The following is a 17,494-nucleotide window of genomic DNA, read 5'->3' as shown; positions in this document are numbered from 1 at the left end:
GGTATATCATTTGCTCAATTACGGTAAGTGGTTTGAGAATTACGGGCGAAAAACATCACGTCAAAAAACAGAGTGAAGTTCAAACAGACATGCTCCAGAAGTTCAACTACTTTGCGCAGTGCATTTCCGTTCACGATGAACGCAGTAATCATGATCTCGCCATTTTCTAATTTACCTCGAAACGATGGTAATATCATTTGTGTAAGTTCAAGTCTTTGGTCGGAGAAAGTTAAAAAATTTATTGTGAGAGACGTTTGTACAAAATGAATATTATTTGTGTAACACTTGCGAATGGATGAGAAAATTACAAACAAAAATACGTCCCAGAAGTTCAATGTGAAAACAACAGGAAGTTCAACTACTACGCTAAATGAATTTCACATGAAAAACTTTCAAAATCGTCGCGAGTATGAAAAAATGATCAACACAGAAAAGTTGAGTGTTTACAGCAGCTTTCCATCGGTATATCACCCGCTCAATTCCTGTGAGTGGGATGGAGAGCTACGAGCAGTGGATGAAGATCTACGAGCAAAAAAATCACGTGAAAAACAGAGTGAAGTTCAGGTACACGCACCGAGAAGTTCAGGTTCTTCACGCGGTGCATTTCTGAAGAATCTGTTTCGCGGTAGAGGCAGAACGAATGATCCCGCCGTTTTCGGAATTACTTGAAAACGGCTAGGTATCAGAGAAAACCATCAACATGAAAAAGTTTCGCATTTTCCGTAGCTTTTCAACGGTATATTATTTTCCCAATTCCGATAAAGTTGGTAGAAATTACGGCGAAAATACGTTTGCACCATTTTCGAAACTGACTTAAAACCATAAATAATTGGGAGAAACAATACATATCAAAAAGTTTCGTATTTGTTCAAGCTCTCCAACGCCATATCATTTGCTGCATTCGCACACACAGTTAAAAAATTAGCTTGAAAATACAAACTCGGTAGGACTTGGATCATTTTCTAAATTACTCTTAAACCGTTCAAAATTAGAAAAAAACTTTCAAGATGAAAAAGTAGCGCATTTTCATAAGCTTTCCAACGCCATATCATATGCCTCCATTGGATTAGCCGTTTAGAAATGACATCGAAAAAACAAACTCAACTGTTCGGTTTACGAAATTTTACGTTTTTTCAAATTTCTCTTTAACCATAGGGAATTAGAAAAAACTTTCAACATGTGGAAGGAGCGATTTTGCAGCAACTTTCCAACACCATATTATATGCCTCATTCCGATAAACGGTTTAGAAATGCGATCGAAATTACGATTGACGTTTTTTATGTGAAGAAAAAATGGTTTTCAAAACTGCTCTTAAACCGCTTACATTTTGCGAAAAGTTAACTTGGGTCATGATACTCGTGTCCGTAGCTTTCCAATGGTATATAGCAAGCCCTATTTGGGCAATGTTGCGGGAAGTTCAACCTAGCACAGGGGGAAGTTCAGGTCAAACAACTCAGGCAGTAAAATCGCAAAAAACACGAGTTCTTCACGACCCGAGTGCAAAATCCGCCTATGAGCGAGATTCCTATCTAAAACGAGTATTTAGTTGCTAAAAATCGTTTGAAGATTACACTTAGATCACATGGAACACAACTAACCAGAAAAACTCGCGGTAGAAGGCACGGTTACGAAGATAGCCCAAAGGTCGGGTTCATACAGAGAGAAGTTCAGGGGCGCGTACAAACAAAAATACATCACAGAAGTTCAACGTGAAAACAACATGAAGTTCAACTACTACGCTGAATGAATTTCAGATGAAAAACTTTTAAAATCGTTGCGAGTATGAAAAAATGATCAACACGGGAAAGTTGCGTGTTTACAGCAGCTTTCCATCGGTATATCACTTGCTCAATTTTGGTGAGTGGATGGAGAGCTAGGAGCAGTGGATAGAGATATACGAGCAAAAAAAAGCACGTGAAAAACAGAGTAAAGTTCAAGTACACGTGTCGAGAAGTTCAGGTTCTTCACGCGATGCATTTTCGAAGAATCAGTTTCGCGATAAAGGCAGAACGAATGATCTCGCCATTTTCGCAATTACTTGAAAACAGCTAGGAATCAGAGAAAACCATCAACATGAAAAAGTTTCGCATTTTCCGTAGCTTTTCAGCGGTATATTATTTGCCCCATTTCGATAAAGTATGTAGAAATTATGCCAAAAATACGTATTTAGCAATTTTCCAATTTGACTTAACACTGTAAGGAATTAGGAGAAACAATATACACGAAAAAGTTTCGCATTTTCTCAAGCTTTCCAACACTGTATTATTTGTTGCATTCGGCCGTACGGTTAAAAAATTATCTCGAAAATACGAACTCGGTGGAACTTGTATCGTTTTCTGAATTACTTTTAAACCGTTCCAAATTAGAAAAAACTTTTAACATGAAAAAGTAGTGCATTTTTACAAGCTTTCCAATGCCATATCATTTGCCTCAAATGGATTAGCTGTTTAGAAATTACATTGAAAATACGAACTCGGCTGTTTGGTTTGTGAAATTTTACGATTTTTAAAATTACTCTTTATCCATAGGGAATTAGAGAAAACTTTCAACATGTCGAAGGAGCGGTTTTGCAGCAGCTTTCCAACGCTATATTATTTACCTCATTCCGATAAATGGTTTAGAAATGTGGTCGAAAATACGATTCACGTTTTTTATATGAAGAAAAAACGGTTTTCAAAACTGCTCTTAAACCGCTTGCATTTTGCCAAAAATTTAACTTGGATCATGATATTGGTGTCCATAGCTTTCCAACGGTATATCGCAAGCCCCATTTGGACACTTTTTAGCTGAAGTTCAACCCAGTACAGAGGGAAGTTCAGGCACGTTACTCAGGCAGTTCAGGTTGTGATCAGAATATTATTCTGATCCCATGATCAGAATAGTGTTTGTATATATATGTGTGTGTGTGTGTGTGTATATATATATATATATATTCAAATGAAGAACAACACCGGAAAGAGTGAAGACAATGCAAAGTTGAACAATTTGAAAAACTAAGGAATTTCAAAAATGAAAAAAAACTCAAATTGAAGATTTTCAACTTTGGTTCGTGGCGTAACCCACCGTATAAGAAAGCTGATTTCAGACACCGTGTACAATTGTCGTAGGGCTCTGAGAATCAATTTCTTCATTAATTTCTTCACACTTAGAGGGTTAGTCTTCATTGATTGAAGAAAAACGTTACTTTGTGTGTTGCGCATCTAAGTCATCAAGTCAGCATTAGTGTTAGGATGAGTGTCCATTTCAGAGAACATTTGAAGATTCTAGGATATTTAGCTCACACCGCAACTTGCTAAATCTCTTCTCATCCAAGGGCTTAGTGAAGATATCGGCCAGCTGGTCTTCAGTGCTTGCGTGGTCGATGGAGATGTCGCCCTTCAACACATGATCATGAAGAAAATGATGACGAATCTGGATGTGCTTGGTCTTCGAGTACTGAACTGGGTTATGAGCAATCTTGATAGTGCTCTCGTTGTCGCAGTAGAGAGGCACATTCTTCACGTTGATGCCATAGTCCTTGAGTGTTTGCTTCATCCATAGTATTGAACACGGCATGATCCAGCAGCAATGTACTCAGCTTCTACGGTGGAGAGAGATACGCAGTTATGTTTCTTGGAGGACCAACAGACCAAAGATCGTCCGAGGAAATGGCATGTGCCTGACATTGACTTGCGGTCCACACGATCACCAGCATAGTCAGAGTCTGAATATCCAATGAGATCAAACGAAGGGCCCTTGGGATACCATAATCCAAGTGTTGGTGTCTGAGCTAGATATCGAAGAATATGCTTCACAGCCTTATGGTGTGATTCCTTCGGTGTAGCTTGAAATCGGGCACACATGCAAACACTAAGCATAATATCTGGCATAGATGCACATAGGTACAATAAAGAGCCAATCATGGGGCGGTATACGTTTTGATCGAAGTCTTTACCATTTTCATCAGTGCATAGATGGCCATTTGTGGGCATTGGAATTTTGACCCATTTGCAATCTTGCATGCCGAATTTCCTCAATACATCTTTGAGGTATTTCTCCTGGGATATGAATATGCCATTGCGCTGTTGACGAATTTGAAGACCTAAAAAGAATTTCAATTCTCCCATCATAGACATTTGATATTCTTCACTCATCATATAGGCAAATTCATCACTGTAATGTTGGTCAGTACAACCAAAAATTATATCATCAACATAAATTTGGCACACAAACAATTCACCATTATAAGATTTAGTGAAAAGAGTTGGGTCGAGTGAACCGGGTTTGAAGCATTTCTTCATGAGGAATTCCTTCAAAGTATCATACCACGCCCGAGGGGGCTGCTTGAGGCCATACAGGGCCTTATTGAGTTTGAAGACTTTTTCAGGATGCTTTGGATCTTCAAAACCTGGGGGTTGAGCAACATATACTTCTTCCTCAAGCTTACCATTGAGGAATGCACTTTTCACATCCATTTCTTGTAAGATAATATCATGATGGTTAGCATAAGCAAGTAATATGCGAATAGCCTCAAGTCTAGCAACAGGTGCAAAAGTTTCATTGAAATCAATTCCTTCAACCTGTGTGTAGCCTTGAGCTACAAGCCGAGCCTTATTACTCACCACAAGGCCATTTTCATCTTGCTTGTTGCAGTAGATCCACTTCATGCCAATGATGTTGTGCTTGCGAGGATCTGGACGTTTGACCAGTTCCCAGACGTTGTTGAGCTCGAACTGATGTAGTTCTTCTTGCATAGCTTGAATCCACTCAGGCTCCAGAAATGCTTCATCTACCTTAGTGGGCTCTGTGATAAAGACAAAAGAAAAGTGCCCACAAAAGTTAGACAAGTGTGAAGCTTTTGAGCGTGTGAGAGGACCTGGTACTTCAATGTCATCGATGATCTCCTCAACTTGCACTTCATTTGCAATGCGAGGATGAGCGGGTTGTCTTTGAGGAATTTGATCCGCATTTTCTTCAGGAGCATTTTCCTCAGCACCATTTTCTTCAGGAGCGCCAGCTCGACGTTCTTCACGTTCTGGAATGAATTCTTCAGCAGATTCTTCGGTAGGAATGACATCCTCAGTAGCCTTGAACTTGATAGATTCCTCAGGTGCTGGTTCATCTAACACAGAAGGTAGGTGCTCTCTTTGCGAGCCATTAGTTTCATCAAACAACACATCTACAGTTTCAACAACCTTGTGGAGAACGTTGTTGAAGACTTTGTAGGTGTGCAAGTCCTTTCCGTAACCAAGCATAAAACCCTCATGTGCTTTCAGTGCAAATTTAGAATTGTGATGAGGATCTCTAATCCAACATTTAGCACCGAAGACTTTGAAGTAACTCACATTGGGTTTCTTGTTAGTGAGGAGTTCATAAGCAGTTTTCTTGAAGAATTTGTGAAGATATACTCTGTTGATGATGTGGCACGCAGTATCAATTGCCTCAATCCAGAAACGACGAGGCGTCTTGTATTCATCAAGCATAGTGCGAGCCATCTCAACAAGAGTTCTGTTCTTGCGCTCCACGACGCCATTCTGCTGAGGAGTATAAGGAGCAGATAACTCATGAGTAATACCAAGTTCATCAAGATAGTCATCAAGACCGGAATTCTTGAACTCAGTCCCATTGTCACTTCTGATGTGCTTGATATTCACACCAAAGTTGGTTGAAGCCCTCGAGGAAAATCGTTTGAAGACTTCCTGCACCTCATGTTTGTAAGTGACAATGTGCACCCATGTGTAATGAGAATAATCATCAACAATAACAAAACCATATAGAGATGCATCATTTGTAACAGCAGAATAATGATTAGGACCAAAGAGATCCATGTGAAGCAATTCAAAGGGTCAAGTGGTAGTCATGATAGTCTTCGCTGGATGCTTGGCCTTTGTCATCTTCCCAGCTTCACAGGCTCCGCATAAGTGATCCTTGAGGAATTTGACATTCTCAATGCCAATGACATGCTTCTTCTTTGCAAGCGTGTGCAAATTCCTCATGCCAGCATGACCAAGTCGTCGATGCCATAGCCAGCCTTCTGAAGCTTTTGCGAGTAGGCATATGGCAGGGTGTGGTCCTGTAGAGAAATCAACAATGTACAAGTCCCCTCTCCTAAATCCTTCGAAGACTTTGGAATTGTCAGCTTCCATGATCACAACACAACGATATTTTCCAAAGACAACAACCATATCAAGATCACAAAGCATCGAGACAGACATGAGGTTGCATCCTAAGGACTCGACAAGCATGACTTTGTCCATGTGTCGATCCTTTGAGATCGCAACCTTACCTAGACCCAATACCTGACTTTTGCCTTTGTCAGCGAAGATGATATGCTTCAGATGCAATGGTGATAAAGGATCATCCATCAATAAATTCTTGTCACCAGTCATGTGATTCATACATCCACTATCAAGGACCCACTCATTTGCTTTGGGTTGATCATCCTGCAGATGAATTAGTGCAACTTACGAACTCATATACTTCATCAGTGAAGAATATGACATCAATATCATCAGATCAATTTCATCAAGCAATAGAACTGATAAAACAGTATGAGGACGTGAGAAATGAAAGTTCATTTCTTCATGATTAGCCTGCGTCCTTTTAGGCAATGTTCAGGTCTCCAGCAAATGCTTCAGACGTTTTAAGCACATATGGAGACCTGACCCTGCATAAGAGGTTAATTCTTTTTCTTCACCACCCATATCTGTAGGGGTGGCAAAGAATTCATCACTCTGCGAGCACCATATGAGAAAGGTGGCATAGAAGCCAGTCCACTTCGTTTCACATAAGAGGGGTTAGGATAAGCATATGAATAAGCAGAGAAATTCTTCGAGGACTTGTGAACATAATGATTAGAAGAATAATGCTCATATTCATAGCCCTTAGCTCTACCCGGCGAAACAGAGGGGTTAGCACGATGATGATCATATGAGAACTTTGATCCTTTTGAGGAATTTGATCCACGTGAAGAATTTGGTCCATATGAAGAATTTGATCTGGAGTTCCTATTCTTCACAGGTGGTGTCATGAGGACATTCACCTGAAGACTTTCAAGGCAGCTTTTGGGAACCCAGATTTTCTTCATAGGGGAACCGTTCCTGCAGTTAGTGCCAACGTATCTAGAAAATACTTCACCATTCTGATTTTTGAACAGTTTATAGTTGGAGTCAAATGACTCATCAGAAGAATGAGGAGATTCACATGTAAAACCAGATAAATTGGATGGATCAACTAGAGGTCCCTTTGCAGCAACCCATGAGGTTTTGGGGTACTGCTCAGGCTTCCAATATGTTCCATCAGCATTGAGTTTCCTCTCAAAGGCAATACCCTCTTTCCTAGGGTTCCTGTTGAGGATCTACTTTTTAAGCACATCACAAAGAGTCTGATGCCCTTTGAGGCTTTTGTACATGCCTATCATGTACAATTCCTTCAGCCCTGCATCATTAGTGATACTAGCAATGTTCTCAGATGAGGAATCAGTGATAGCAGAGACAGGTGAAGAATTTGTAGCATTAGAAGCATTTGGGCATTCAGGTGAAGAATTAGCAGATTCACGTTCAATGCATTTCAGACATGGAGGAACAAATTATTCCTGAGTAGTGCTGATTTGTTGAGCAAGTAATGAATCGTGCTCCTTTTGAAGATCTTCATAATCTACTCTTAGCTTCTCAAGATCTTGCTTTCTTTGAAGAAATTCATAAGAAAGCTTCTCGTGATCAGATAAGAGAGTGTTATGATGACCTTGAAGGTTGTCAAACTTGGACTGGAGTCTCTGAAGATTTTCAGCCAAGGTTTTAGTGCGATCCATTTCTTCACCCAACATATCATCACTTTTATCTAGCATGTTTTGAACCTTTTCAAAAGCCTTTTGTTGTTTCACAGCAATCTTAGCAAGTTTAGAGTAGCTGGGCTTGAGGTTTTCATCAGATTCATCCTCACTAGATTCAAAGGAGGCGTATTTAGTTACCTTGGCACCCTTTGCCATGAAGCAATAGGTGGAGCATAGTCATCATTGTCTTCATCAGCCTTGTTGGTGATGCCATTTTCTTCAGAGGTGAAGATAGACCTACTGACGAATGCAGTAGCGAGAGCTAGGCTCGCCACACCAGACTCAGACTCCTTAGATGCCTCCTCGTCCTCATGTTCCTCAGATTCAGCCTCGGAGTCCATTTCCTTGCCAATGAATGCCCGAGCCTTCTTGGAGCTGCTCTTCTTGTGTGATGAAGACTTCGAGGATTTTGATGATGAAGACTTTGAAGATTTCTTCTTCTTCTTTGCGTCATCAGAACTTTAGTCCGTGTATTTCTTCTTCTTTGATTCCTTATCCCACTGAGGACAATCTTGAATGTAGTGACCAGGTTTCTTGCATTTGTGGCATAGCCTCTTCTTGTAGTCGTTGGATGAGGAATCATTGCTCCTTGAGGATTTTTCAAAGCGACCATGTCTTGAGAACTTCTGAAATTTCTTCACGAGAAGTGCTAGTTCCTGGCTCAGTTCTTCAGGATCACCAAGGCTTCTAGCAGAGTCTTCATCTTTAGACTCACAGACTGCCTTGGCCTTCAGAGCACGTGATCTGCCATAGCTCAAACCATAGAGATCTCTCTTCTCGGCAAGCTGGAACTCATGAGTATTTAGCCTCTCGAGGATATCAGCGGGATCAAGTGACTTGTAATCAGCACGTCTTGAATCATCAGTGCCAGAGTATCAAATGAAGAATCGAGCGATCTCAGCAATTTCTTCACCACCTCATGGTCGGTGATGTTAGTGGCGCCAAGTGTTTGAAGCTCATTTGAGATGTCAGTGAGGCGATTGAAGGTTTCCTGAACATTTTCATTGTCGAGTCTTTTGAAGCGGTTGAAGAGATTGCGAAGAACATTAACACGAGAGTCACGTTGAGTTGAGACTCCTTCATTCACTTTGGACAGCCTATCCTAGATAAGCTTAGCAGTTTCCAAAGCACTCACTCTTCCATATTGCCCTTTGCTTAGATGGCCACATATGATATTCTTTGCTTGAGAATCGAGTTTCTTGAATCTCTTCACATCAGTAGCATTCAGAGAAGGTGTGACTGAGGGAACACCATTTTCCACAACATATCAGAGATCGTTATCAATTGCCTCAAGATGCATTCGCATCTTATTCTTCCAGTAGGGGTAGTCTGTTCCATCGAAGGTAGGACACCCAGAAGAGACCTTGATCATACCTGTGGTCGACATAACTAAAACTCCGGGCGGTTAAACCAAAATCACACAGAACAATGGAGTACCTTGCTCTGATACCAATTGAAAGTGCATTATATCGACTAGAGGGGAGTGAATAGGCGATTTTTATGAATTCTTCATTAAGGAATTTGCTGGTGAGGAAATTTCTAAATGAAGAACTACTTGCAGCGGAATAAGTACTCAAAAGTAAACACAGCAGAACACAAGCATAGTCATCATAATAAAATGAAGACAAGCACAGAGTACAAAAAGCGTAAGCACAGGATAACACGGGATGAAGACGGACAGACAGAAGAAATTGAACTGAGGAAATTGAGAAAGTCTTCAGTCAAAGTCTTCAAACAGATATGAACAAGCACACAACCACAGAAATGAGGAAATGAAAGAGTTGAGGAAATAGAACCAGTAAGCTTGGTGAAGATAATGATTTGGTAGACTAGTTCCAATTGTTGTCTCAGTTGTACGTCTGGTTGGAGCGGCTGAGTATTTAAACTCGAGGACACACTGTCCCGGACACACAGTCCTCACTATATTCTCCTTGAGCTAAGGTCACAGAGACCTCGCCCAATCACTCGTGGCAAGTCTTCAGGTGACTTCCAAACCTTCACAGACTAGGTCACTCAGCGATCCACAATTCCTCTTGGATGCTCTAGACCATGACGCCTAACCGTCTGGAAGAAGCACATTCTTCAAAGGTAACAAGCGTCGGATCCACGCAGGATCAATCTCTTCGGTGATACTCAATCACTTTGGGTTGTAGGTGTGTTGGGTTTGGGTTTTTCCTCACTTGATGATTTTCGCTCAAAGTCCTTGGAGGATGGGATGCTCTCAAATGACAAGTGTCAGTTTCTCTCGGAGCAGCCAACCAGCTAGTGGTTGTAGGGGGCGGCTATTTATAGCCTAGGGAGCAGCCCGACATGATAAGACATAAATGCCCTTCAATGATATGACCGTTAGGTGGGTAGATATTTTGGGACAGCTGGCGCATAGCACAGCAACGGTCGGAAGTTTGACTCTTAAATTCCTCAGGGCTATCATGTTCCTCACTGTGTAGGCAATCCGCACTGGCGAATTCCTAACTCCTCAGTCAGAACAAATTCCTCAGAGACCAGAAGAACTTCGTCTCTATCACTGAAGAATATGACCGAACTGTATGAGATTTCCAATGGCTTCACTCGAAGGGATTGGTAGGTGTAGGATTTTGAGTTGAGCATCACATGGAATTTTTTCCTTAGTATTTCCTCGACCCCCTTTAACAGTACGGTGTTTCTTATGACTCAAGAAAGAGAAAATGAAACTACGAAAACAAAAGTCTTCATGCTTCATGTTCCTCGAATGATTGCCAAGTCTTCAAGGTCACACCAATTTCTTCACTTTCAAAGTCTTCAGAAAGTCTTCAGTAATCCAAAGTCTTCAGTTGAAGAACTCCATTTTTGGGGGTCGACTTTCTCTGTAAATATCAAACTCCTCATAGACTTATAGACCTGTGTACACTCACAAACGCATCAGTCCCTTAACCTATAAGTCTTCAATACACCAAAAACACTAAGGGGCACTAGATGCACTTACAAAGACCCACCTTTTGGTGGCGGTTGATAAGTTCACCAAGTGGGTGGAAGCAGAGCCAGTCAGCAAGTGTGACGCAGCCACGGCGGTTCAATTCATGAAGAAGGTGATTTTCTGCTTTGGTTTTCCACACAGCATCATAACAGATAATGGCACGAACCTCTCCAAGGGTGCTATGGAAGAGTTCTGTCGGCGTGGGCTTGATGTGTCATCATTGGCTCACCCCCAGTCCAATGGTCAAGCGAAGAGAGCAAATCAAGAAATCTTAAAAGGTATCAAGCCCCGGCTTATGGTCCCTTTGCAGAGGAAGCCGGGTTGTTGGGTGGAAGAGTTGCCTTCCGTATTATGAAGCATTAACACCACCCCAATAGATCGACGGGTTATACACCCTTCTTCATGGTTTATGGAGTAGAAGCAGTTCTTCCAAGTGATATTCGCCATGACTCGCCCCGAGTAGCAGCTTATGTTGAAGCGGACAATGAGAGAGCACGCCAAGATGCATTGGACCTATTAGATGAAAAACGGGACATAGCGGCAGCTCGTTCGGCGATTTATCAGCAAGACCTGCGGCGTTATCACAACCGTCGGGTTAAAACTAGAGCTTTTCAAGAAGGTGACTTAGTGCTCCGGCTTATCCAAGATCAGACCGACATGCACAAGTTATCCCCACCATGGGAAGGGCCCTTTGTGGTCAGCAAGAATCTGAACAATGGGTCATACTACCTTATAGATGTTCGAGAGCACAAAGACTCACGCAAGTCAGAGGAGGAGACCTGTCGGCCGTGGAATATTGCTCATCTTCGGCCTTACTACACCTGAGCCATAGGCTCCTATTATGTACATATTCTTGACAATGTATATATTATGATCAATATAATAAATCAGCATCCTTGCTAAAGCGGGGCCTCTACCGTTTGTCTTTAAAAAAATTCTTGGTTACATGGGGGCTTCTGCTTATAAAGCGGAGCTCTGTTTGTCCATTAATCCGGCTTATAAAGCCACAAAAAAAGCTTGGGGGCTTCATACCCAATATCATAAGGAGCCAAAGAGAGTTCATTGCAAAGCACAACTCAAACATAGGTGCCCACTGAGCACAGCTCAAAATATTGCTTGGGGGATCTTTGCTTCTACAAGAACAAAGAATCTATACCTTGCAATAGGCTATAAAAGCCAGGCTTGGAAGCCAGGTGTATTCACCTAAAACCCCGGGTTAACCTGCCTTCATCAAGTAAGTCACTCTGCCCAGGTAATCCTGGTATGACCCGTCGAACATTTGGCAAGTCAATCTTATACAGACCCTGAACTTGTCAAAGTTAAAACGACGATTGGTTAATGTGAGGTCCATCTTAAAAGGCTTTGTAAAATGGTTTAACTCAGTGGCCTGGCAGCCCATGAAAAGCCTCGTCTTTTTGCATATTTTCTTTGTAAATTTTTCTTTTCGATGAGATTTATATTAAAACTGGTGCTTACTAAACCGGTCTGGCTTTTGAGTTGCCAGGTACAAATTTACAAAAATGACCGGTGTCAATTGACCCGGCTTGGCTTTCAACTATAAGTTGTCAGTACACAATCAATTCTAAACCTGCATTTGTTAACCCGGTCTGGCTTTGACTATAAGTCGCCAGTATGATCATCCGGTGTTTATTATAACCCGGTATGGCTTCATTATAAACCAGCAAAGCATGGTGGGAGTTATCAACACTCAAGATTTGGGTTATCAGCCTTACTACAATAAAGTTGATAAATCAACAATGTGATTCAATGTCACAGGTATGATGTATTTCATATTTAGTTATTTTTGAAACTACAGCCTTGGTTATAAACCTTGGCTTTATATTGGGTGTTATGACCCGTCCGGCGGTAAACCGCTAGGACAATTTTAAGTTTATTATATGCAGAAACAGGATTGCATAAAGCTGCTAAGGATCATAAGCAGACACCGCATAATCATGACGGATTAACAGTATGGTGCAAAAGTAAATATGCACGATGGCATCGCAGACCAAATGTTTCACCTAGCCTATTACAAGGCATTTTGACGGCTGATACATCTCCAACGTATCTACTTTTCCAAACACTTTTGCCCTTGTTTGGACTCTAACTTGCATGATTTGAATGAAACTAACCCGGACTGACATTGTTTTCAGCAGAACTGCCATGGTGTTGTTTATTGTGCAGAAAACAAAAGTTCTCGGAATGACCTGAAAATCCACGAAGATAACTTTTGGAAAATATAAAAAATACTGGCAAAAGAATCAAGGCCAGGGGGCCCACACCCTATCCACGAGGGTGGGGGGCGCGCCCTCCCCCTGGGCGCGCCCCCTCTCTCGTGGGCCCCCTGATGCTCCACCGACCTCAACTCCAACTCCATATATTTCGTTTAGCGAAGAAAAAAATCAGAGAGAAAGTTTCATCGCGTTTTACGATACGGAGCCGCCGCCAAGCCCTAATCTCTCTCGGGAGGGCTGATCTGGAGTCCGTTCAGGGCTCCGGAGAGGGGGATTCGTCGCCATCGTCATCATCAACCATCCTCCATCACCAATTTCATGATGCTCACCGCCGTGCGTGAGTAATTCCATCGTAGGCTTGCTGGACGGTGATGGGTTGGATGAGATTTACCATGTAATCAAGTTAGTTTTGTTAGGGTTTGATCCCTAGTATCCACTATGTTCTGAGATTGATGTTGCTATGACTTTGCTATGCTTAAGGCTTGTCACTAGGGCCCGAGTGCCATGATTTCAGATCTGAACCTATTATGTTTTCATGAATATATGTGAGTTCTTGATCCTATCTTGGAAGTCTATAGTCACCTATTATGTGTTATGATCCGACAACCCCGAAGTGACAATAATCGGGATACTTCTCAATGATGACCATAGTTTGAGGAATTCATGTATTCACTATGTGCTAATGCTTTGTTCCAGTTCTCTATTAAAAGGAGGCCTTAATATCCCTTAGTTTCCACTGGGACCCCGCTGCCACGGGAGGGTAGGACAAAAGATGTCATGCAAGTTCTTTTCCATAAGCACGTATGACTATATTCGGAATACATGCCTACATTACATTGATGAACTGGAGCTAGTTCTGTGTCACCCTCTATTATAGCTATTACATGAGGAATCGCATCCGACATAATTATCCATCACTGATCCAATGCCTACGAGCTTTTCACATATTGAGCTTTGCTTATTTACTTTTCGGTTGCTACTGTTACAACTACTACAAAACTATTATCTTTACTTTTGCCACTATTACCATTACTATCATACCACTTTGCTACTAAATACTTTGTTGCAGATACAAAGTTATCCAGGTGTGGTTGAATTTACAACTCAACTGCTGATACTTAAGAATATTCTTTGGCTCCCCTTGTGTCGAATCAATAAATTTGGGTTGAATACTCTACCCTCGAAAGTTGTTGCGATCCCCTACACTTGTGGGTTATCAAGACTAATTTCTGGCGTCGTTGCCGGGAGCATAGCTCTATTCTTTGAGTCACTTGGGATTTATATCTGTTGATCACTATGAGGAACGTGAAAGACGAAAGAACAAAGATTTTTCCCTCAACTACGAGGGGAGGTAAGGAACTGCCATCTAGCTCTGCACTAGATTCTCCTTCTGTTTTGAGTAAGCTTACGACACCTAAACCTGCTACTGCTATGAATTCTGATATGTCGCATGTTATTGATGATGCCACTTCTGCTATGCATGATACTTATGATGAAACTACTTCTGTGTGTGATACTACTTTGCCATTAGGTGAATTTCTTGATGAACAACTTGCTAGGGTTAGAGAGAATGAAATTATTGAAGATGCTATTATTGATGATAGTGATGATGAAAGTTCTCCCCCTGATTATGAATTACCTGTTGTTCCTGAGGGTTATGTTATGGATGAGGAAGCTGCTAGAGCTATTTTTGCTTGCGAAGATATATATGATCTTAAGAAGTTATTAGCTAAATGGAAGCAACAATCTCTTAATGCTAGAATGAAACCTGACCCCGCTTTTGTTACTTCACCTATCTGTGTTACTGATAAGGATTATGAATTCTCTGTTGATCTTGAAATAATTACTTTAGTTGAATCTGATCCTTTTTATGGCCTTGAATCTGAAACTGTTGTGGCACATCTTACCAAGTTAAATGATATAGCCACCCTGTTTACTAATGATGAGAAGTCTTGCTATTATTATATCCTTAAGATATTTCCGTTCTCATTAAAGGGTGATGCTAAGACTTGGTTTAATTCTCTTGATCCTGGTTGTGTGCGTAGTCCCCAGGATATGATTTATTACTTCTCTGCTAAATATTTCCCTGCTCATAAGAAACAAGCTGCCTTGCGGGAAATATATAATTTTGTGCAAATAAAAGAAGAGAGTCTCCCACAAGCTTGGGGGAGGCTTCTTCGGTTACTTAATGGTTTGCCTGATCATCCTGTTTAAGAAAAATGAAATACTTGATATCTTTTATAATGGACTAACGATCGCTCCTGTTGGTGTGATTGGCTGGCTTTTCGGGGGTGCCGTGTATCTGGCACGAGCGATCGAGTATTCGGTCCAAATTGGACGGGCCCGGAGTATTTCTTTTGAATGGCTTTTTCCGCTGACCGGGTTTAGAGCCTCTGAATCCAACATTGACTGCCGTATCCTCAGTATTGTTGCCATTAATGCGGCGCTTGTGCTTGTTGCGACACGACCTGCCGTTGGTGTCCTTGGTATCCGAATTACCAGGGCTCTTGGTCATGTTGTTACTACGAGCTAGCCAGCTATCCTCTCCCGCGCAGAAGCGGGTCATGAGTGTTGTGAGGGCTGCCATGGATTTCGGCTTTTCCTGTTCTAGTTGCCGGGCAAGCCACTCATCGCGGATGTTGTGTTTGAAGGCTGCAAGGGCCTCTGCATCTGGATAGTCGACGATTTGATTTTTCTTGGTTAAGAACCGTGTCCAGAATTGTCTGGCCGATTCATCTGGCTGCTGAATTATGTGGCTTAGGTCATCAGCGTCTAGTGGTCGCACATATATGCCCTGGAAGTTATCAAGGAATGCGGCTTCCAGGTCTTCCCAACAACCAATTGATTCTGCTGGCAAGCTGTTAAGCCAATGCCGAGCTGGTCCTTTAAGCTTGACCGGGAGGTATTTGATGGCGTGTAGGTCATCACCACGGGCCATGTGGATGTGAAGGAGATAGTCCTCGATCCAAACTGCAAGATCTGTTGTGCCGTCGTATGATTCAATGTTTATGGGTTTGAAACCCTCGGGGATTTGATGATCCATTACTTCATCTGTGAAGCATAGTGGGTGTGCGGCGCCTCTGTATTGGGCTATGTCACGAGGTAGCTCAAATGAGCTTTGTCTACTGTGTTCGGCCCGGCCGGAATTGCTGTATCCGGTGTGACGGTTGTCATTACGTATCGTGGGGCGCCCACGCGATCCGTAGATCAATCTTATTTGTCTTGCCTTGTCCTCGAGTATATCTCGCAGGTCTGGCGCATTTTCCCGCGCCTTGGTATTTTTTGAGCAGCGCAGGGGTGCGGCTTGAGTGTAGGGCCGAGAGGCCTCTCTGTCGCGGCCACGAGGTGGCCGGTCGGTCGTATTATGCGCTGGTGATGTAGGTTTAGGTGCTTCCTCCTCTAATTGGGGTAGCAGCCTGCGTTTTGGGTAGCTCTTGGAGGGGCGTTCGAGTTCATACTCTTCGGCCACAAGGACTTCAGTCCATCTGTCGGCTAGCAAGTCTTGGTCAGCTCTAAGCTGTTGCTGCTTTTTCTTGAGGCTGCTTGCCGTGGCCATAAGCCTGCGTTTGAAACGCTCTTGTTCGACGGGATCCTCAGGCACGACAAATTCGTCATCGTCGAGGCTTGCCTCGTCTTCGGAGGGAGGCATACAATTATCGTCCTCTACCTCTCTGTTTGCCGCTCTCTCATGAGGGCTGGCTTCTCCATCCTTCTGCGTTGAATCTTGCTGGAGGGGGTTGTCTTCGGCACTGTCAGGGGTGTTATTGTCTCCCGTGCCGGAATCACCATTTTTCCTGTGGTGGGATTTAGAGCGGCGGCGCTGACGCCGGCGCTTAGGCTGTTTCTTGGAGGGGTCGTCCTCTGTTGTTCCATCACCGTTCCCATCCTTTGGGATGTCCACCATGTAAATGTCGTATGACGAGGTGGCCTTCCAGTACCCTGTAGGCACTGGTTCTTGGTCGTCTCCTACATCGTCGTCCATACCGTCGATGTCTTCGGAGTCGAAGTCTAGCATGTCGGTTAAGTCATCGACAGTGGCTACGAAGTGGGTGGTGGGTGGGCTTTGAATTTCTTCGTCGTCCGCATCCCAACCTTCCTGACCATAGTCCGGCAAGGGATCTCTTGATAAAGAGAGAGACTTTAGTGAATTCAGGATATCGCCAAAGGGCGAGTGCTGAAAGATGTCCGCCGCAGTGAACTCCATAACCGGCACCCAATCGGATTTGATTGGCAGGGGCGCGGGAGGTTCGGAGTCCGGAGAGGAGTCCGGCACCTCGGAGTCGTGAGCTTCACAAAGGACAGGGTTGGTATTCGGCTCTATCGCCGTAGAGGTAGCAGCCCCCAAGGCGGTGTCCAGCCACCCGTCCTCGATCGGCGCAGTCAGCTCCGAGCTAAGGGTCGGAGCGGACACTTGTGCGGCCTCCAGGGCACTGTCCGGCAGCAGAGCTAGATCATGCCCATCGTGACAGTGCGGCGCGCTTGGCTGTGGCTCGAAC

Source organism: Triticum aestivum, chromosome 3B (genome assembly GCF_018294505.1).
Source record: "Triticum aestivum cultivar Chinese Spring chromosome 3B, IWGSC CS RefSeq v2.1, whole genome shotgun sequence".
Classification (NCBI taxonomy): Eukaryota; Viridiplantae; Streptophyta; class Magnoliopsida; order Poales; family Poaceae; genus Triticum; species Triticum aestivum.
Note: the sequence above shows the minus strand (reverse complement) of the source record.